The sequence below is a fragment of the Hippocampus comes genome, unplaced genomic scaffold (genome assembly GCF_001891065.2).
Source record: "Hippocampus comes isolate QL1 unplaced genomic scaffold, H_comes_QL1_v1.1 scaffold347, whole genome shotgun sequence".
In the NCBI taxonomy this organism is placed as follows: domain Eukaryota; kingdom Metazoa; phylum Chordata; class Actinopteri; order Syngnathiformes; family Syngnathidae; genus Hippocampus; species Hippocampus comes.
This window is the reverse complement of record NW_017805872.1, coordinates 28,483-50,890: the sequence shown is the minus strand read 5'-3', so window position 1 is coordinate 50,890 and position 22,408 is coordinate 28,483. Positions and strand designations below refer to the sequence as shown.

The following is a 22,408-nucleotide window of genomic DNA, read 5'->3' as shown; positions in this document are numbered from 1 at the left end:
GGCAGCTATCGGTGGGATCCCGTTGGCACATCAGTCACCGCACTGGGCTCATTTCACTCAGAAAGCACGCGGCAGAAGGGGCGAATGCAAATGAAAGCAAGAGGGGGAGAAGAATGGGCCACCGCGACCGTCCCTGCAGCACAGTCAGGTCTCCATTTAATCGATGAAGCCATTTTTCTCAGAAGCGCCAACAAACCTACAGAGCGCTGAACGCATTCTTCTTTCTTTCAAGGCTCCAAAAGTCTGTGGGAATCTCCTCAAACGCAGCAATGACAGCCAAAATATGTCCTCCATACATAATAACCCTCCTGCAGGCCTACGAAGAATAGAAAGCGTTCAGTCCTTGGGGCCAGCGCGGCAATGTTGCCCTCTGAAATATAAACTTGTCATTTGACGCAGCTTCCCGTCGCGGAGTCTCCCAGAAATGTCACAGCAGCTTGCAGTGGAAATACATAAATTATATTTTCACAGGGGAGATGTGTATTTGCTATCAAATTATTCAACCGCAATTGCAAGATTTACGTACTTGCCATTCAAATTAGTTTGTGCAGAGCTAATTAAATCTTGTTTTTTTTTTTTTGGTCTAGTCGGTTCATTGCTAGCTGCTGTTTGCGATTGTACATCTTCCATGTGTGGCCCGAGCATAATGTCCACTAACTATGTAGTTACAATTCGTCAGAACTATTACGAGCACATTTACGATATGAAATCTTGGAAATGTCGCCTGCCAACCTTTTACTATAATGATGATGTGTTATGGGAGTGATGGGCACTTGTGGCCTCATTGATGAGCAAATACCACGGGACAACGGACGTTTGAGAAAAAAATGGCACTGCAAGAGTAGAAGGGAGGGGGCGGATACGGAGAGATATTGAATTGAAAAGGAAAAGAATTAGGGAATCAACGAAAGCAGTAATGGGAGAGTGATGATAGAAGGTACTTTCATTTGTGGATAGCTAGACAGCCGTTTTTGTCCATTTTCTCACTGAACACTCAAAAGTGTTGCACCTGTAACCGCAAAACAGCTATTTGAACCATAAAAAAGAGAGAGAGACAGTGAATCATATGCTATGGTACTGTATACAAACGGTGTACGCACTATGCTTCAGGGGTTTTATTGTGGTGGGGTATTCCTGATTGGTGGCAAAATAAATTTCAATTACAGGGAGCTGACCAGCAGGACTTGAGGTAATTGGTACGCGGCAATGCTTTCAAACACTTTGCTCTGTTAAATTGAACACTGATGTAACTTGAAACGGGCTTTTGCCATGAGGCTAGAGATGCTACGTTGTCTTCAGCTATCAGCGCTAATGGCCGCGCTGCTCATTAATGTGACAGATTTCGCCATAAATGCAGTGTGAGGTCCGAGGCTCCATGTTTTCCTCATCACATTGGCGGGGTCTTTGGAACTGCGTAACATTCGTATCTCTTGGGTGAGGACAAGCATTGTCCAAGGGTCATTACATCCCATCAGATGCTAGCTGCAAATCTAACACTCCGCTAATGTGTCCCACTCCACCTGTAACGTTGTTTGGATGAGTGCCCATAAATCAGAAGCAGGGGTCAAGGAGGTTCAAACCTACTGTCAGAGATACCGCCAAGCATCATTGGAGAGAAAGTATTTCAATTTCAGGTGTGTGTGTGTGTATTTATTTCTCTATATATATATCCTCAATATTGCTGTTGCGTACGTGGTTAAGAATGAGTGCTAGTTTTTGTTTATTGATGAGAACGGTCTTACGTTCTAAGTTGATAATATTGAGGAAATATTGCTGAAAAAGAAATCAGAAAAGCAGACTGCTATGACTTCACTTGTCTCAGAGGGGGATCCATTCTGAAATCCGTTTCTTGTTCTTTTGTTGAAGGAAAGCCTCAACAGAACATAAAAGGAAAGTGGAAAAGTCATGTAAGCACCTAAAAACAGATCCACTTTCGACCGCAGAGAACCTGGAGGGCTCATTGGTGAAAAAGGCAGGAGGATTTGGGTGGGCTAATGACTGACCTTATGAGCAGAAGCCTGTAGTCCTGGTCCAGCAACACCTCATAAAGCAGGTTCCCACATTCTTTTGGTCTTGGCCAGCCTTGTCCTCCACCTGGTCTTCTTTGAACCTTCACTATGCTCCATTTCAGTTTCTGGACGAGCTCTGAAGTTCTGCAGAATCGCTCATTCACATGTCCCTGTATCAGGATGGAAATAGGAAATCATATTGGATTTCCTATGAGTCACTTGAAAGAGGGAGCGACGTTGCAATTGGCCTCTTCAGGCCAAGACATTAGGCGGGGGTACACATTAGGGTTGCCGCCTTTCGGATCTGGAAATTGGGGACACTCCACACATGGTTGCGGCAAAACCACGGCTGGCGAAAGAAACGTGAGGGTTTGGCTCCCCCATATCCTAAAATGTATAGAATCACATGTATTTATTACATTTTTTGAATGAAAAAACAAAATGCATAGCGATGGTTTCAAACTCTTTAAAATATACTTGCAATCTGCTAAAATGACGTCAAGTTACCATAAATGGCATATTACCTTGTTATTTGCTCCAGCTATCCAAGTGTCGCCAAAGCCATCGAAGTATCATATCTCATTTAATGAGCCATTTGCTGTATCATAGTACATGCAAGTCCGTGTTAACATTGACGAGCACGCCTTATTTTGATACACTTAATCTAACTTTATTTGAGTAAAACCACGCAATGGTACTACCATTGATGAAACAGTTGAGTATATAAAAATTGGAACATATTCCATCCTTCAACAAAGTGTGCACTCCTAATATTGAGTGAATTGTGATACACCGCAACTGAAACGGGAAATTTAATGGTAATAAGTGACATTCTTACATATTTATAGACTATTCAATTTAGTAAGGTTTCGATGTAATTTGTGTGTCGGCGTTGCAGAGACCCACACATGGTTTGCTGGCATAAATATGAATTTACTTGTTCTGAACCTTTGCTTTAGTCATGTCTCATAAGTGCATCAAATTGATGATTCAAGGTGGAGAGCCGTGTCAAAAACAGTGTGAGGTACTGCACCTCCTCCGATGTCGTCTCCCAGGAGATGTCAGCCTCCTTCTCCGCTTCTCAGCCTTCATTTTCACGGATAAATAATTCCTTTGACATGCAAAACATGGATGTTATCAGATAAGACACATGGAACTTCATAAACTACAGAGGCAGTAATATTTATTCAGACATCTCCCTGAATAAGCAAGCTGAGAATAAACAAAATAACACCGACAAAGTATTTTGAAAGAATGGTACTTTATCAGTACTTTCTAAAAAGCTGTGTATGTGCCGTATGTCAACTGAACATTCATACCCTTGCCCTTTGAGCTATTCTATCTGTTACTAGCTAGCTATCATGCTAGCTAGATTGGTAGCTGTCTGTCTGTCTATCCATCCATCTAGCTAGCTAGCTAGCTAGGAAAACAACAACAACAACAAAACAAATCTTGCTCGAATTTAAGTCTGTAAGGGCCACATACTCTAATAAGGCTCTCCACGTGTATGAAGCGCTGCACACAACAAAGAACCTACTTGAAATCTTATTTTGTGTAGCATTTTGACATCTGTTGCATACTCCGCTCAGCAAATGGGCATTTCCATATTACCCGAAAGACAATGGGCCGAATCGCTATCATAATCCAAATGACAAGCTTGGCTAACAGCCTAAACATCTGTAATTGTAATTTGCGGTGCATTCTCATTTTCAGGATGAGCTTCCTTATTACCGAGCCTAAGAGTGTCATTAGGAGATTGTAATTTGAAAGTGAAGTTGATGACATCTGTCACTCATGTTTCACACCGCAGTTAAATGAATTAGTGCCACTGATGTGAAAGGCCTGCATGGATGGAGACTGCACAAGGCGGTCGCGGGAGTGCCGGAACCTATCCCAGCCGTCTCCGGGCAGTAGGAGGGGGACAACCTCAACCGGTTGCCAGGGCGCACACAGACTAACAACCATCCGCACTCACAATCACACCTAGGGACAATTTCAAGTGTTCCATGAACATGCCATGCATGTTTTTGGAATGTGAGAGGAAACCGAAGTCCCCAGGGAAAAGCCACACAGGCACGGGGAGAACATGCAAACTCCGCACATGGAGGCCAGGGCCCGAATCGAACCCTCTCAGAGCAAACTTTTCAGATAAAAACATTTCTCATTAATTCGGCGCCAGCAGAGACACGTATGGGAACACAGTCACCTTGGTGAAAATGAAAGATGGCTCCGTTTTGGGTGACTTGAGTGACCATCAGCAGCTGCATGTGCGGTGATGTGATGAGCCCTGACCTCCGGCATTCGCACAACACAGACCTCAAATGCCGCGAAATCTGGCCACCTCGCCTCACCTCGTACACGCACATGCACACGCTCATTCTTCTCTCTCTCTTTCAGTTGTTGTGCCCCAGCTGGGAGTGGAGCCACCCAGACACAGCTCACTGAAGCAAGGAGCAAACTAGCACCTGCTCCAGCCTGGCTGAGAGTCCTCCAAGCACACAAAATGACCTTCATCCATTTATTTGTTCCCTTTCCGTTTCTTTTGCTCTCATCTCCCTGCAGCTTGTCAACCTCTTTTTGCTGCTGATTGCCCAGGAGTTTAATCCTCAGGTTCAAACATGCCTGACCATTTCCAGTGTCTGTCCGTTGCGTTGCCACCGATGTCATCCCATTGTGTGTAAAACTGATTGAGCGCAGATTAAAGTGGCGCCAACCACCACGGTGTCGCTACATCTGCTACTTCTTCCTTGTGACTTTTTTTACTCATTAAGGACCAGATTGCCTGGCCATGTTATAGTCGTAGTTAGTGATGCAAGGAATAGGCTGAGGTGATCCTACTGGGCACCCCCATTGCGCAGAGTCCCTGTAAACCGCAGGCAATGAAACCCGCAATCCAAGACCAACAGCGGCGAACCCTGCGCAATAATAAAAACACTTGGTATGAGAAAGCCCATTTATCATTCAAACAGGAGACCGTTGGGCAAAGCACACCAAAGATTGAATGGCTGCGGTGGATGCCTGAAAGGAGCCCCCGAACTTTCTACTCACCTCATTTTGCAGCTCATCCCCGAGCCTCCTGGAAGCCACTCGCAGCAATCCGCAAGGCGTCTTCCTTCTGCATGCTGTCAGAGTGATGTCAACGTTCTGCACGTAAACAGATAAAAACCAAATGTGAAACCTCAAGAGAGGCATCCTGACTTCTCTGGCCTTATTATAGAGTTAATTATTTTCATGTTTCAGGGTTCTCATGGTAACAATTTAATATTACATTACGATATGCATACTTAAAAGTCAGTTTACCAGCAAAGGAAAAATTAATTTATAAACACCAGTTCCAAAAGACATTCTTACATTTACTGTTTTGTATACATTATCATGGTTTAACTAATGGTCATGTATTTATTGATTGATCAATTTATTTAAGATGCAATACTCGTGCACCAGTGCAATCAAAATTTCATCCATTTCCAGGGAAAAAAAAACAAACAAACCACAGCCTTGTCAGCAGTGCAGCACTTATTTCTCGTCTTGTTGAGAGAAATGTATGCTCCCCAGTTTCCAGCAAAACATTTCCATTTGTAAGACTGCAGTGGAAGCTGCATGCTAGGTCGGTGCTATTTATACCGTGCATTTGTGGCAAAGATGGCCCTTTTGTGTGAAAAGCGGGCTTCTTGTCTCAGGCAGGGAGCTGCAATCCCCTTCTGCAGAGCAAAATGGTTTTAATAATGGGATCGGGGGGATGAAACGCAACTTTGGAGAGTCACGGGGAAGTAAAAAGGTAGGTTGAGAAGAGAGGATAGAGGAGGGTGAATTTGAAGCAGGCAAACACAAATATATTGATTTAAAAATACCTTTATTAGGTGCCACATTGGAGAGAGGATTGCGCTTCTGGAAGCATCTTACCAGAGATAGGGAATAGGGGGTAAAAGAAACAATGAGTTTAGTTGCTGTGTTGTTATGTGCGGCACATGAAGCACGAGCTGCTACAAAGGGGCAAAAGAAAGGGGTTAGTGACATACAGCAGCTTAACTAAGGGACGACCCTCAATGAAGGCAGAAATGCGCTCGCTGTCCTTCATCGCACTGATAAAGCAAATGACCCAGAAAATGTCATAGCTGTCCATCATTACAGAGGTAAACAAGAAAATGTCTCAAGTGCCAATCAATGCACAAACAGGAAGAATAAAATGAAAATATATCATAAATGTCCATCATCAAAAAGCCCAGACTTCCTGCCCGTCAAGCCCCAGTTGCTATCCTGCCCTCCCTCGTGAACAACACCCCAAGATACTTCAACTCCCCCACTTGCACACTTTTACAACTTAGACCATTGTTTCAGATTTGGAGGTTTTGATTTTCATCCCAACTGCCTCACACTCAGCTGCGAACTGCTCCAGTGAGAGTTGGAGATCCCGGCTTGAAGAAGCCAACAGCACCACGTCCTCTGGAAAAAGCAGAGATGCCATAATGAGGCCGTCAACACCTTGGCCGCGCCTAGAAATTTTTTCCATAAAGCTTATGAACAGAATCGGTGACAAAGGGCGGCCTTGGCGGAGTCCAACCCTCACCGGATACGAATCCGACTTAACTGCCGGCAAAGCGAAAAAAACTGACATCGGTGGTATCGGGACTGAACAGCCCGTATCGGGGGGTTCGGTACCCCATACTCCTGAATTCCCCCCCATAGAAGTCTCCAAGGAACACCCATGCAGCCAAGAGTTTAAAGCTGGTCCACTATTCCACAGCCAGGACGAAAACCAGCCTGATCCACCTAAGTTATATGATTCACGACTTCAATAGTCCACAACAGTTTTGGTTTTGAAGAGCTCGCGGTTCCGTATATTTGTTACGACTAGTCAGGATCCCAGGCCTGACTCTGTTTAATGAATGAATGAATGATCAAGTTTTGTTAAAATTGCTCTGACACTTTTTACTCAGGTTCTTTCACCCCTGGCGATGGGGGGAGATTAGACCAGGATCATATCCTGCCACGGATAATAATAATAGACACCTGAATTAATTCTGCCCTTTTTCTTATTTGACCTGACAATGACTGAAGGGTAGAACAGAGCAGGACACGCAATTAGTCATCGCTAATAATTCAAGTCATAATTCAACCAAAACAATGGCGATGAAAGCAATCTCCCTGGTGATGAACTTGCGGACAGGTCGGGGTTATTTTTCGTGAGCGTGTGTTTGTGCGGTGTGTGCCCTCAGCTCTCTGTACCTGCTTTCCCCACTGTGCTTCGGAAAGAATTAACAGAACGTGGTAAGTGGGAGAAGGAGTGCGCTGAATGCAAGCATCTGGTGCACAGCGTCGGGTCCCGGGCTTGCGCTCTAGCGCTCGGAAAGCCACTTGAAAACATATGGCCTTTTTTATGAGCCTCCGCTGCGCAGTCTGGTGGAAGCCTACCTGACACCTGATATTCCGAACGACACCTGTGATGTCAGGGCACAGGGGAAAATTGGCTTGGACTGTGCAAATGTCCCAGTTTTCTGCCAACGAAGAGTTCATAAGGGAAAGTGCATCATGTTTCCACCCAACCTGTGGCTCAACCAAAACTTAAAACTGTCCCTTTAATTGATTGTCCAGTGTAACACAATTTTCCATGTTTGCTCTTGATTTTGACGGCCGGCCTCTGACTGAACTGAGAGTCTCTGAGGATAGAAGAAGCTCTTCAAGCGCTGTCAAACGGGAATGGCTTGAGTATGTTCCTTGGTGTTGAGAGCAATATGAAAAAAAAACCCCAAAAAACTGGCTGACCTTTTAACTGGTGATCTGCAGGAGAGTTTTCTGCTTCCCAAGATGCTGAACCAAAAATCCAGTTCAGCCTTGCGTTTGCAAGACGCAGGAATTTGCAAAGTTCCAAGATGGCACACTAATGGCTTTAAGTGTTTAAACAGCGTGCGCTGCAACATTTGAATGCCCTAAGCGCTATCTGAATGATCTGACAAGCTGATTTCTCTGAGGAGAGATGAGAGGCAATTTGTTTGCCCAGTAGGATTAACGGCAGCGCACGCTGGATATTGGCCTTCACTCTCTGATGTGACAGACCCAATCCAGCTGTCAGTTTCAATCCGGGAGTCGACTGATGATGCAACAAAAGGATAACCATTGATGATTCATTTATCAAGCTGCTCTTCCAGTCTGGCATGACTCCACGGTTACTCTCCGTAGCTTTGATATGTCTAAATTAGACGACTCGTACGAGCCATCGGAAAGTCACAACTTCAATACCGCTGTGTTGTTTCTGACTTTTAACTGACTCAAACCCGTACATGACGTGTCGCCGTGTTGAAGGATTCTGCCGGCTGCATTTGCAACAATCATTAGCAACAGTATTTGTCTGCAGTACTGAAGAGTTAGTGGGCGCGATCGGATATTAGTTGGGAGTATGCATAAGCATGTTCTCAATCAGTCCTTGGAACACTCTGTTGTCTCCCGTCACGGCACCAGCTGAGACGCGCATCCGCCGCCAGGATTAATTCCCACTTTTATTCGACTGTATTTTGTGGGAGTATGTGTTGGGTATGTTTTTGTTTTTCATTTGGAGTTCTTTGTTCCAGTTGACGTCTTTGTTGTCGGGCCCAAAGGGGATTCCATGATGTGTGTCATTGAAGATTACCGTTTGATAACAAAGTCTTATCTTGGCCCATACCTTATCCTATGTTAACTTTTGATGATCTAGGACACATCTTATGCTTTTATTCACAATTGAAGACATTTCCCACGCATCCTATTTTTGCGACATGCTTTTGTCCAAATACCCCGAGGATCACGAATGCTCTTAATTTCGGAACATGAAAGGGTGAGAAGATCGGGAAACGGTCTCACGTGTCACAGTCTCTCGAGGGGTTTCCGTCAATGGCACTTCCTGGGCAGGGCGAGTCCCGAGACTGGCTCTTGTGAAGACGTGTTCTGCCCAGTTGCATTGGTTCTTCCCAATCTTTCAAAGTATGCAAAATAAGACACCAACAACAGGAATACGTTACTTAGTCGCGAGTGATGGGTAACCACTTTATCGCTTCACTATTGACCAAATGCTTCTGACAAGTTTTGTTTGCTTTGACTCAATCTGACGTTCCCTTCTCCTTCTCGCCGAACTGCATCTGCAGTTATTCTATCCGATAACAGTCCAAACATGAATAAATTCCAAAGTTTATTTGAGAGGGCCCGATGTCTTGCTGCTTGCTTAAATGAGGTAACTTCATCCTTGTATTTACATTCTCCTTCTTTGCAGATGAGCGGACTTGTGCTCGATCTCGATTCCTCCTTCCAGCTTCCACACTTTACGCCCATAAAGCGAAAATGACACCGTGTGGGAAAACCCCAACCTTTCTCCTCAACATCGACATCCAAAATAACCCTTCCGCTTCTACTTCATTGTTTGTTACATACTGTACATTGTGTGAACTAACCGGAAACTGGGGGTAGTTCATACAGAAATGAATGCAGCCTAATACAAAGTGATCCCTGACAAAAATCGATATTTTTCCAATAATTGCGCTGGCATTCTTCGGAAGTACTTCACATTTCTTAACAATCATACGATGAAGTGAACTGTACTTTAATCCTATTTACCAACAATATTAATACAATGACAGCTGCTTTATATGGAACACGGTCGTTCCACAACATGCGCAGTCAGTACGGTTACAACTGATGCATCTGCAGAAAAAGCGGGTAAAAAAAAAGAAAAGCACGGGTGAGTCATCCTCTTTAAAGCCCTGGGCTTATGCGTAAGGTCGTGTCCCTCCCCTCAGCGCCGAGCAGAGCTGAGTGTTAAGGTTGAGTAAACTAATCGAGTCTTTTGAAATGAGGGTGAGCCCCGGCTTTAGGTTCAATCACCAGGATAGAAAATGTAACCAGTGTCCTCTCATGGAGCTAACGAGAGGCAGGCCACGACCCTTGACCTCCCCCCACATTGGAAGGTCGCCACGCTCATGTGAAATTAAGAGCTATTAAGAGAAAAGTTCCTGCTAATGAGGACCCCCGTTTGGAGGTCTGTGGTGAGCCCGGCCAGCGGAATGCAGACTCCTCGTGTGCGCCGGAGGGAAGTTAGTTAGCACAGCTTTGCTCTCGTGACACGAGACAAGGTGACAGTGCATTACATCTGTCCGATTTCACAGGCGTGGTGGGGACGGGAGTTCATTTGAGAAACTACAAGCCCCAGTTAGTCAAGTGACAAGCAAATGTCATTTATTTTACAATTTCCTTTTTTTTTTGAAGCTTCACAGATTTTAACACTCTCGAGATAATTCATTTGGTACATCTGCACAACTGAGTGTTAAGGTTGAGTAAACTAATCGAGTCTTTTGAAATGAGGGTGAGCCCCGGCTTTAGGTTCAATCACCAGGATAGAAAATGTAACCAGTGTCCTCTCATGGAGCTAACGAGAGGCAGGCCACGACCCTTGACCTCCCCCCACATTGGAAGGTCGCCACGCTCATGTGAAATTAAGAGCTATTAAGAGAAAAGTTCCTGCTAATGAGGACCCCCGTTTGGAGGTCTGTGGTGAGCCCGGCCAGCGGAATGCAGACTCCTCGTGTGCGCCGGAGGGAAGTTAGTTAGCACAGCTTTGCTCTCGTGACACGAGACAAGGTGACAGTGCATTACATCTGTCCGATTTCACAGGCGTGGTGGGGACGGGAGTTCATTTGAGAAACTACAAGCCCCAGTTAGTCAAGTGACAAGCAAATGTCATTTATTTTTTTTTTTTTTTTTTTTTTTAAGGCTTCACAGATTTTAACACTCTCGAGATACTTCATTTGGTACATCTGCACAATGACATCCTACACATAAGTCTAAACACGTCAATAACAAATACGGGTCGATGAAAACATTCAGTCAATCTCAGATTATGACAGCTCGAGTCAAAGTTGACATGTAGGCCGACTTATTTGCACGCCAATATGATTGTTAGGAATGGTGAACTATTTGTCACATTTTGCGTGGTGGTAGTTGTTGTAGGACCCCAAAAAGCAGGGAGGAGCAGGGTGGATTGACCAAAAAAAATGTATTGAACAAAAAATACACGCAGAAGTACAATGGAAAAAAACACCAAGTCAAAGTACTCAAACAAAGTCCTGAAAATCACAAGGAACAAACAAAATTAAGACAGGAACAAAACATGGCAGGAGCACACGTATGCTCACAGCTCACAATGACCCAACCAAGACTGACAGAACTCAGAGGACTAAATTCAAGCAAAGTGACGAGACAACAAGAAACACCTGGACAGGACGCAAAGGGTTGAGGGAGCTGATTGGTTCAACACAAGGGACACCGATGACGAGAACAGGTGGGGACAAAAAGGGCACATGAGCACACAAAACCAACTGTAACCAGACAGAAACATAACACTATTGCTTCAATAGGACCTGCAAATTAAAAACATATGCATTATGAATCGAAATGATTTGCATTTAATTGAAGTGATGCTTTCCGAAATGTGTTAACCCATTTGGATGAATGTAATTAGATCAGCCCTTTAAAAAAAAAAAAAAAAAAAAAGTCTTTGGAATAGAACTCTTCCCCCTGGAATGGAATGATCTACATTGTCGTTACTTGGTATGGACACATATTTTCAAAATCCCATGAAAATGAAAGTCAACAACATCCCGGAATGGTTTGGGTTCAACCTTGAAGTTACTTTATGGCCGATTGGTTTAAGTTAACAACGCGCCGTCCCTATTCAAAGCAAACAGGCAGCTGTGATTTATGCTCGTGGTCACTTTAGGTCCATTCAATGATGGCAGTAGGGCATAAAGGCTCTCATCCTTCAACCACGAGACAAGTCAATATTGACACTGCCCAATTCTTTGTTTTGTCCAGTTCTTAGAGAAGAGGGCAAAATTGCTTGAATTATTGTTTTAACCATTCTGGGGTCAAAGCAGCCCAGACCTTCGAATGCCCTTCTAGCCTTGCAACAACAAATTAAAACATCACGTGATTCCATTTGTATGCGACTTACCGATATTAATTTTCAGAGTCAATTTACATTGCTGCTAAATGCGCAACGAGATCCAGAAATAAAAATGCAAAGCCTGCCCACGACATAAATCACAAAAAAAAATTTGAAATGAGCTTGGGTGTAGATTTTGTGACTCTCACAAATAATTCTTACACAACTGCTTGGTTGCAATCGAAAGAAAAACTGTCTTACACAGTCAATGGGTGGCGAAAGAAAAAAAAGGATGTTACAAATTAGGGAATTTGACAGTTTGGTGTACACTATCTGCTGCATTTATCTCAAAATGGCTCGTCGGGAATGAGAATAAACAGTTGAGGTGTGCAGGGGAGGCCAGACATGCTGATTTATGGTCTCTGTGATAAATCACCTCCTATTTCTGGGAGGAGGCCACCATTGGATCCTCCAGTCTGAGGAACATCTGTGGATTCAGCTGTGGCCTCGGTGACCTGCAGGCAGGGCTGCCTGTTGAATACTCTTCCTCCCACTTGTCATTCAGCTCCTACCGATCCTTCTTTGCCATCTTTCTGTTGCTGTTCAATCTCGTGTTCCTTAAGTTGTCATTCGCTCGCATTTTTTTTCGATCCTCTTTCTCAAATTTCACCAAAACATTTTTTTTTTTTTTCCCTGCTGGCTCTCTGCTCCCTATCTTCTTACAGCGCTTAATCTTATCTCCCCCGCTCATTTTCCCCCCCTATTATTCCTGGCCGCTCCGCCCTCTCTCTCATCTTCCTCTTAACCTCTCACATCCCTTCCATCATTCTCTTTGACATTATGAGACACTGCGAGTCCTTCATGTCGTGCAATTTCTCAATCTCAATAGCGTTGCATAAAAATTGTGCATTTGGACAAAGTCAAGATGCCCAGAGGTAGTGGACTGTTTTATGCTGCCCCCGACCACACTCTGATTTTGATTAATTTAAACATAACATCAAAAAACTTTTTTCTTTACACACCAGAAAAAAAAAAAAAACATCTGCAAAAAAAACGCTGTTAAACATTTTTTCATGATTTTCACAAAAAAAAATATATATGTATATATCAGGGGATTGAGTAAAAAAAAAAAAAATCCAGGAAAAAATGTTTATTCTGAGATTGATCTGAACCACATTAAATGTGATGAAAATTTTATTTGTACAATTTCGGTGTTACAGTGCAGTGAAATACTCAAGATTATAATGTTGGATTTGAGATGTTTTCCACTAATCCTTAACCATATTTGTATTCTGGGGGGATCAAACAGACCCGCGACTCATTGTCAACATTTCTTAACATCTTACTTTGCAGCAGCAATAACTCTTCCTCGAAAATATCCATTTGATTGGTGTGCTACGCTTGTTATTTATCAGGTGGATTTGCCGTCTCATTAGGCACACGTGAGGCTGTCATGCGAAGCCAAGGGTAGAGACCTCTTCCTAACTCTGTGTTTATATGTTGGTGTGTCACCAGAGCCTGTCATTGGATTACAGGTCACACTAATCTAATCATCCAGCTGTGAGCTCAGTGAGAAGACATTTATGAAATGGACTGCAGCCGAGGTGAACACAGACCTCAGTCTGTCACCGTGTTGCCGTTTGCTCAATGACAAGCCGTGCCTGGCCCGACTCTGATAGCCCGCGGCCGCATCTCAGACTGATTGCAACGGAAGACGCCGTCTTCGTTTCAGTTTAGACACCTTGCTGGCACCTGTTGGATTGCTGTCTATAAACATGTTGTTGTGTCTGTCCTTCCCCTCACAAAAAAAAAAATATATATATACACAGTATATATACTGGCCTATTTGACACCTGGAGGATGTTCCAAAGTGAGGGAGGACAGACACGTCTCAGGGATAAAGCTTTTATCGGTGTGCCATAAAGGATTAGATCGGGCAAATGACTTTTTGCTTCCCCTGCTTGAAATGAAAAGGACATGAACTGTTGTTCCCCTTCGATGAACTGGGCTCTTCCATGCAGTTCATCATTTTGTAAACCCGGGTGGCTGAAAGCATATTTTCTCAGGCTCAAGTGGTTAAGCAGCCTGAAGGAAAAAAAAAAAAAAAAAAGATCAATGCGTTTCATTTTTAACACAGAGGCGATATTGAGTGCTTGAAACGGCTTCTGGAGTGGACACAGAAAGGCGCGTTGTGCCGCAGCGAGAACGTGAGAAGCTTACTGTTGTAATCATCTTTATCTTTGCTTGTTATCCGCTTGTCATCTTTACGGAAAGAAGATGAAGGAAATTTCACAACATAACCATCACATAACCGAACACTGGCTATGTCCAGGTTTCAGTCTCGATCTTCTTCCAAACAGACAATATTCACATGGCTGGTTATTGGCAAAGTCGAGACTCTTTTAAAAACAAAGTATGTTGAACAAAATGCTGCACCTTCAAACATTTATTCAGAGACCATTATTTCCGTAAATGAGTTGTTGTAGTTGAGTAATTAAAAAAGAGGGGATTGAAACATAAACTAGACAATAGACCGAAAACCAACCCAGATGTTTGCAAGACACTTCCAGAATTTGGTGGCAGCGACCACATCTGCAGACACAAATCAATCAGGCTAATGACAGAGGTCAATCTGCCAATTGGATTCGTACCGCTCATCGTTAAAAAGTCTTTAAAAAGTGAACAGCTTTCAGGATGTTGAGTCATTTGCGATTGAAGCCAATCTGATTGATTGAAAAGATAAAAACAGGCAATCATCCAGGGAAGGCAATTGAAGTATTGAAGCTTCCGCGCCAAAGCGGTTGACTCGTCCAGGTTGTTTCTGCTTGTTGAAATGACACGCTCTCACGCTGTCTCTGGAGAGGTCACCCACAGCTGTGACTTTGGGTCAGGCTGGTTCAGTTCTGCAGGAATTCTGGGCCACACAGGAGGGGGGGCTGAGAAAGGTCATCGAATCCTTATGCAGGTTTGGCATTTATTTTCAGCCAAAAGAAAGACCCAAGTGTCAATGTGAGGTAGTTTGGTCAACCGAGGGAGCACTTGGCCCAGCACAAGACACGTTTACAGACACTTCCTGGCTGATGCCGGGGTCACTGAAATTAAACAGTGAAGGATTCGAGGGCGTGGGGTGGGGGGTGGGTGGTGGTCAACGATAGGGCAACGGGCTCAACCCCGAGGGCAGCTCCGGTGATTGAATGATTGGTCGCTATCACAACCCAAACAAACTCACGCCAATTTTTGAGTGCTTCAGGTGCGAAGACACGTTTACAGACACTTCCTGGCTGATGCCGGGGTCACTGAAATTAAACAGTGAAGGATTCGAGGGCGTGGGGTGGGGGGTGGGTGGTGGTCAACGATAGGGCAACGGGCTATACCCCGAGGGCATGCTTCGGTGATTGAATGATTGGTTGCTATCACAACCCAAACAAACTCACGCCAACTTTTGAGTGCTTCAGGTGCGCGTCGGACTTGAAATGAACATTTTGACGGCATCAACTCACCAATCACACACGAGTATTTGCGACACTTTGACAAAGTACATTGGAACTGGGCCACCCTGGTTGACCACGTTGATGAGGCAACAGGGTCAGAGGAGCCATACTTGCTCATATTCTGCATGCCAATGATCAAAATGTACAAATCTGGTGAAACAGACCCCCCCCACCCCGAACTATTGCATAGTTAAGATTCCACTGTCAACAGCCCTGAGTGGCAAAGGCTGTTAGCATGGCAAGCTCCCTGAGTCGTGGACATTACTTTTGCTACGTTGCTCGGAAAACATGGACGAAGCTCAGAAGTGTGTGTGTGCGCGTGTGGGTGTTTGTATGTGTGCGTGTGAGTTTACACACACTCTACGGCTTTTGTGTGGATGTGTGAGTTTGCAGTGTTTGTGTTTGCAGGAGGTCATATATACAAAAAAGAAGTTCAACCAGGTGCCAGACGTGACCACGAGTGCAGATTGGACGGGAATATCTCAGACCTCCCACGTCTTTCTGGGTCCCACACGTCCTGCTGTCCTTTTTTCCCGAGGCACCGCTCACTATTCCTCATGAATCTGCATCGATCACGTGAACGTATTCCCCTCGATTATTTATAACGCCGGCGTCCTTTGAGACCAGCCGGGAAGTGTCACGCCGCAGCTTTTCGACATGAGTTGAAGAAGAGAGATGGAGGGGTAAACCGATCCCATGTCAGCGAGATGCACGTTTACTTTTCCGCGAGGACGCGGCGATAGCATCACAAGCAGTTGGAAAATGGGAAACCCGAGACACCAGAGCAAGTAGAAGGAAGTCAAAAGGACTTTTGAGTCAAACAGACAGAAAGGGAAATGCATGACTCATCAGAATGTAACCGACAGGCGGCCCAATAGAAATCTTTGATTTGTTTCTCCCTGGAAACTTTTTAAAAGCTTCCAGTCAACAAAAAGTCAACCGATCTTCAGTTCAGGCTGGTTACCGACCCAACACAGATGTCTCTCTGCAGCTATATTTTATGATTAGTTCTCACTCCATACGCGGCACTCGGCCGCACCCCCCAGTGAATATACCGACTCAAATGTTTTTTTGCCTGTATGAGGCTAGCATAGATTTATTTGTCTCTTATTTTCATGCTTGACAGATGAGACATCTTGAATTTGATGTTTCTCGCCGATTCGCCATTTCAACATTGCGCTGACTTGTTTTCGGAAACAAGGAATTTCTGCGTCTCGGCGGCGCTAAACTGCTGAGCTGGCATACAATAAAATAAATGCTATATTTGTCATGGAACCATTTTCCAAAGCAGCCCAATGGAGCCGCTTGCCGGCAGCCACATCAGGCGACTGAAGACTTACAAATCCCGACTTCACGTCATTCATTCTCCATTTGCCGATTTTGCTTACACCGAACACCTTTACATCCTCAACGTCATTAAAACGACCAGATTTTCCCCACAAAATAATGAAAAGGCCTTCGTGACACCGGACTGTGGGAAGCTAACTGCCGCCGCGACCTTGCTGAGGAACAAAATGTCATCGTGCTTGTAATGTGGAATCATACGCGTGACGAACTTATGTGGGGATAAAGCGAGAAACATGTCTTGCTTCAGCGATTGAAATATGAACGCATCGTGCTTTTCAACAAAGAACGTGATGACCTTTTGCTTATGAGTAAATAATGGATGTTAATTGAGGCCATTCGAGGCTACTGTCACAACATAAATGGATTATTACACATTAAAAAAAAAAAACTGCCACATGGTTGCCGTCTCTCCTCAACTTCATGTCATCTGCACTCCAGCCGGAGCTCCCGTTGCTCTCGTGAGTGCGACGCCCCGATCGTAAGGCCATGAGAAACATTGGCATGCGCGGCTGCGGTTGGTGCCGGCAGACCCACTGACCCTAATTTAGAACGACTCCATTGTCTTGGGGAACACAGACGTGTAGCAGGCATAAATGAAGTAGGACAGCCACTTTGGCAGGGGAGATGAGGTGATTATTGCTCATGCGACGGTCTGCCATATCGAGCCGGACGATCGGCCCCCCCCCCGTGTTCGCACACGACGCACGCTCGCCACACAAAAGACTCACGCATGCAAGCTCATCAAGTCTCGGGGCCGCACGCTTGTGTGTACTCGCTGTGTATGCATGTACGTGACAGGCGCGCGTCTGCGAGCACACGCACACCAGCCGACACCCAAACAAACGCAATGTGAAGCGTAATTTACTGTAAACAAAGCGGATCGTGATGGCTTTCGGGTCAAGCCAAACACGTTTTTGTCTCTGTGATTGAAATGATTGCGGCCTCTTTGGGGTCGGCTGTTCATACGTGACGTGAGCTGATACGCTTTTGTGTTTAGGATGTTCGGTAGACTTTAAAATACTTTTTTTGTCTGTCAGTCACTCCGACTGCTCTTGTTTTTTATTTTTTCCTCATGGTATTCATTGTCTCAACACAGCACGGACAAAAGGATGAGGACTGCCAGCCACAACAGGAACTGAAAAACCACATTAATAGTGATAATCGTTTCTTGTGGGGACATTTTGACTTTGGTGTGTGCGTGGGAATTTGAGAGGTCAGAAAATTCACAATAACAAACCTATTTTTAAATGAGAATCTCCCGAACAGTGTCAAACTAAATGGAGAATTACTTTTAAAGGCTGACTTGATGTTCCAGCTCTTGAACTGGATCTCATTCGTTGTCGGAGTCCGCATCGCATGGGGTTTATAAAGTGTCTGCGCCAATCTACCAAATCCCTTTCAATTTGACTTCACATTGCTGAAACGTGCCCATAAATATGAAACCGCACGTATTTTCATAAACTCTTTTGGCTCATGCATTCAGTCAGATCACGACTTCTGAATGCCAAAACGATGACAGCGGAGGTCAACTCGATAGATGGCGCTTTATTAAAGGTCACCCGCATTACTTGGAATGAAGCATCAGTGTGCAGGACAAGTTGGTTCCTTTGGCAAGCGGCCGTCAATGCTACTCAGGGGGGGGGGGGGAATTCTGTTCACTGTCCAGATGAGGGGAATGTCGGCTGGTCCTGATTAGGGTCACGGGTGAGCTACAGCCTATCCCGGCTGACGCCATGGATTGGTCACCAGCAACGTTTACATTTACATCGTTAACCAGTATGTTTAGGAATTTGGGAAGAAACTGGTGTGCCAGGAAAAAAAAAAATCCACATCACTCCTGCAGGAACAACACGCAAAATAGTGAGCTGAGGTTCAAACCCAGCATTTAACTACCGCCTCTCTTTTTTTTTTTACCCCAAACAAAATACATTTATTGTATTTCACAACTAAGTGTATTTTACAAAACACAATTTATTCTGCCATTCAGTGAAGGGAGACTTAAATCCAGTATCCCTTTCAGTGAGGAAAAGCAATTTGCGGATTTCACACAAGATGCTGTTTCCATGGTCGCCACTGCGCGGCGCAGTGAGTCGCGGAGCAAACGCGACGTTCCGCAGTCAAGCTGCACAGATCTGAAACCAATATTACATGCAGCGAGGAAAAGAAAGAAAAAGGCAAACCCTTAAAGGAATAACCAATAAATATATGAACCCGTTTGTGTGGGGGTGGGGGTGTGGTAGAGAGTATTTATTTTTAACTAGCTTGAGACTTTCAGGGTGGAAAAGGAAAAGCAACTGCACATATGTATGAAAAAAATTGTCATGTGATTGTTGACTTATATTTAACTTTCCAACAAAAGGGAACGTTTTAAAAGGCGCCAGCGTGCCACTTGTGAAAAGAAACGTAAAACGCAAATGGAAGCCGAGCTTTGAAAACAAAAATTGGAACTTTACCTCCTTGTTGTGCTAAGAGGAGGCTGTCAAAAAAAGAGGCTCGTTGTGGTTCCATGTTCGCGATATGATCCGTTCGGGAATCTGAGACGCGCCCCGCAACGAACGATGTTGCTCTTGTAAATAAGACCGCCGTCATCCCAAATCAAAACGTGCACGCTCGAACCTGCACGCTGCAAAAACTCACCGGGGATGCTTCAAACCACACACAACGGAGATGCATTTTCTGCACGCGAGGGTTTCAAAGAATTCACAAGCGCATTATTTTCATTGGGAAACCTCCGATTTCAGTTTGGAGACGTCAATTGATGAGCCGGCGGTATAGTAACAACCCGGAGGATGTGGACACTTTTTGCAGCGGGCTGCGGCTGCTACAACAGTGAGTAGGGGAGAGGGAGTGCGCGAGAGTGGGGGGAGGTGAGGGTGGGGAGGGTAGTGGGGTTGGTCCAGGGGAGCATGGCTGCAAAATCCGAAGCGCACACTTGGTCTGCTTCCTTTCTGGTTGCTAACACCGCCTCTCGCCCGCGCTCGATCCGTGCGACACCGTCCGTGGACGTTCCAGCGCGGAGCCTGCCTGCGTGTTGGTGAAAGATCGTGAGGACTAGTTTGTGGTTTTTTTTTTCAATTTGCATCCACGCGTTGAGCCGTTTGCCGCTTTTAGTGGTCGTTACTCTCGTCAGCTTCTTGGTGAGGAACATCGGCGAGAGATCCTCAGCTCCGAAGATTCCAGCGACGATGGCAGCATAAGGACTCTATTTCCCTTTTTTTTTCTTTCTCTCGATTCAAGTGGAGCATTTAACGTGATATTCTGCCCTCTGTTTTTTTTTCGCTCACAAACGCGCCTCCTCTCAGGGATTTTTTTTTTTGCAGCGCAAATTGGACAAACTGAGTTGAGTTGATGGAAACTGGCTTTTTCCTTTAAATTTACTTTCTGTTACTTTTCCTGAAGGAAAAAAAAAAGGGCAGTGGACAATTTTATCGGAGAGACGGAGACGTATGAAGTAACTTCAGGGGCTAAACGAACTTGACTTGCAAGCACATCCGTCAGAACCTTGAAATCAAACCGGGACTGCCGTCGCTTTGGCTTCGTCGCAAACATGCCGCATGTGGAAATGCTGTTCTTTCTCGTCATCGTCGTCGGGGTGTGCGCTCAGGACCCGGCTTCCAAAGTGGTGTCCGACCGCTACGCCGTCTTCTGGAACCGCACCAACCCCAAGTAAGTGTTCCCCGCTCGGCTTTCCTTGTACGCGGGCGCACCGACGCGCTGACAGAACCCGGTGGAGATGCAAGAGTGACTGACACATTTTGCTTCATCTCCAACAAAACCAATTTGCAACCACGCAAAACAATGTTGATATCCTGCCGGTAGAATTATCGCATCATCATCATCAACTCACAGCGATTGGAAACGCGATCTGCTGCTTTTCTCCCCCCCCCCCTCCCCCGAACTCATCTGATGAATCATATTCCCCTCAAAGCACTGTTCTTGCTGAAAAGTGTGCATTTTATTCACAGCTGACTCACAATACCGTTTTTTTTCATACCTGTGCGCCTTTACGCACCGGGACACATTTAACATTCTGCTTTGCGCCACTTCACATTTGAAAACCAAACACGCGCGAGGTGCGTGAAACGTGCGTCAGTAGGTCGGATGAGTAATAATGTCGGCTCTCATCTACTCGAATCTCATTGATGAGACGAGTCCTTTTTTTTTTTTTAGATGTTTTGTGTCCCTTAAAAGTAGTGCAAAGACATTGTTTCACTATCTCTCGATCTATCTTTGAGTCCATATGTAATTCGTTGGGATTATTTGTTTTGCTTGGTCTCGAAAGTATCCCCCAGTTCCCTGAAAGGTGCCGTACAAAGCCAATGCGTTGACAAATAATGTCCACCTTTTCTCAAGAACCAGAAATTGGCTTGATGAGATTTACTGTCAAAACGCACAGCGAGGCAGCCACCGTGTGTTCTCAAGCCAAGGCAACCCATGCCGACAGCTTGCTTTTTAGCCCATGCGTCGACAGGATGTTGAAGATACCGACGCAAATGTCGTAGTTAGATAAAAGGCAGATATCTGTTGCTGATAAGCGCTCTTGGTTCCGCTCCCTGGCTCTCGTCCCTTCTCTCTTGGCCTTCAAATTGTTCCCAAGTCTGGATTCTTGGCTGCCATGCGCCCCCGCCCCCATCCCGTCTTTACCTCCCTCCACCCGGCTCAAGCTGGGCCAGACAATCGGGGCGCATACAGAGGTGGCCAAGACGCAGCATGATGTTGGGTCTTGTGAGCGATCCACACATGCCGAGGTCACACACTTTTTGGTCGTAAGCTTCAGGTTAAGCGGCGCGAAGGGAACCCGTTGTCAGGGTCAAAACCGGGGCAGTACCGTCACTTACGGGGGCACCCAGTGGCGGTTTTTCGGCACGGCACCCCGCCTGGACTTTGTCTCGAGAGAAAGGCAGCGAAATAAATGAGTAACTCTCAATGACTGTGTCCCTTTCTCATTCACAACTTTCATCCGACCCGAGCCGCATAATGTAGGCGAGCGCCATTATGAAAGCCGTCCTTCCCCTTTCTGACCTTCCGTGTTCCCGACATGCTTGCGTCTCGCGCCCGTAACGCTGCGGCTTCATGTAACCGCAGCCGCTGTCGGAGCTCGGAGGACCTGCTGCGTTTGAGTCCCAGCTTTCGCATTGGCGTTCTTAGCCCCTTCTTCTGAGAATTGCTGTCGTACATTTGTCCAAAGTGAGGAGGAATGACATCTGCGGGAGCTCTAAAATTGAAACGGGAAGTGAGTTGTGAAATAAGAAAACACTTTTTTTTTTTTTTTTTTAGTTGACATGATTTCAGAGAGGGCAACAAAGGAGCCTTGTGGTGATTTTGATCACCACGCATCTTGGTTTGTGATGTTTGGATATGCGGGCAAACGTCTTTCCCCGCGCTGATGCGCCTTGCCGATAAGACTCAGACAGCAAGACTCAGCGTGCAGGATGAGGGATTTACAGTCCAACCCAAGGATGATTCGGCTTTGCCCAGCGTTTGAAAAAGATTCCACAATTGACGGTGGAGTTCATAAAACTCAATGGCGTTATATTGTGCAGAATGCTCAGTACGTCTGGATTTTGTTGGGAAGAAACTCACGAGAACTGAGTGATGTGACTCCTCAAGTTTATTTGGTGTTTGTTTTTTTTTTGTTGGCCAATGTCCCAAATATG

The 22,408-nt window shown here is 45.2% G+C and overlaps 2 long non-coding RNA genes across 3 annotated transcripts; both read right to left on the bottom strand.

Annotated features, from left to right (window-relative positions):
* Positions 1-1,737: 1,737 nt before the first annotated feature.
* LOC109527066 (uncharacterized) lies at positions 1,738-5,145 on the bottom strand. Its single transcript, XR_002170460.1, has 3 exons — positions 5,058-5,145; positions 3,043-3,120; positions 1,738-2,179 (listed from the first exon to the last, which is right to left on the bottom strand). It is a non-coding gene; the product is annotated as an uncharacterized LOC109527066 (long non-coding RNA).
* Positions 5,146-19,462: 14,317 nt separating this feature from the next.
* Positions 19,463-21,998, bottom strand: LOC109527056 (uncharacterized). 2 transcript variants are annotated; one of them, XR_002170457.1, is made up of 2 exons: positions 21,774-21,998; positions 19,463-20,441 (listed from the first exon to the last, which is right to left on the bottom strand). It is a non-coding gene; the product is annotated as an uncharacterized LOC109527056 (long non-coding RNA). The 2 variants fall into 2 exon arrangements; XR_002170458.1 differs by having other exon boundaries at positions 19,463-20,436.
* Positions 21,999-22,408: the final 410 nt, after the last annotated feature.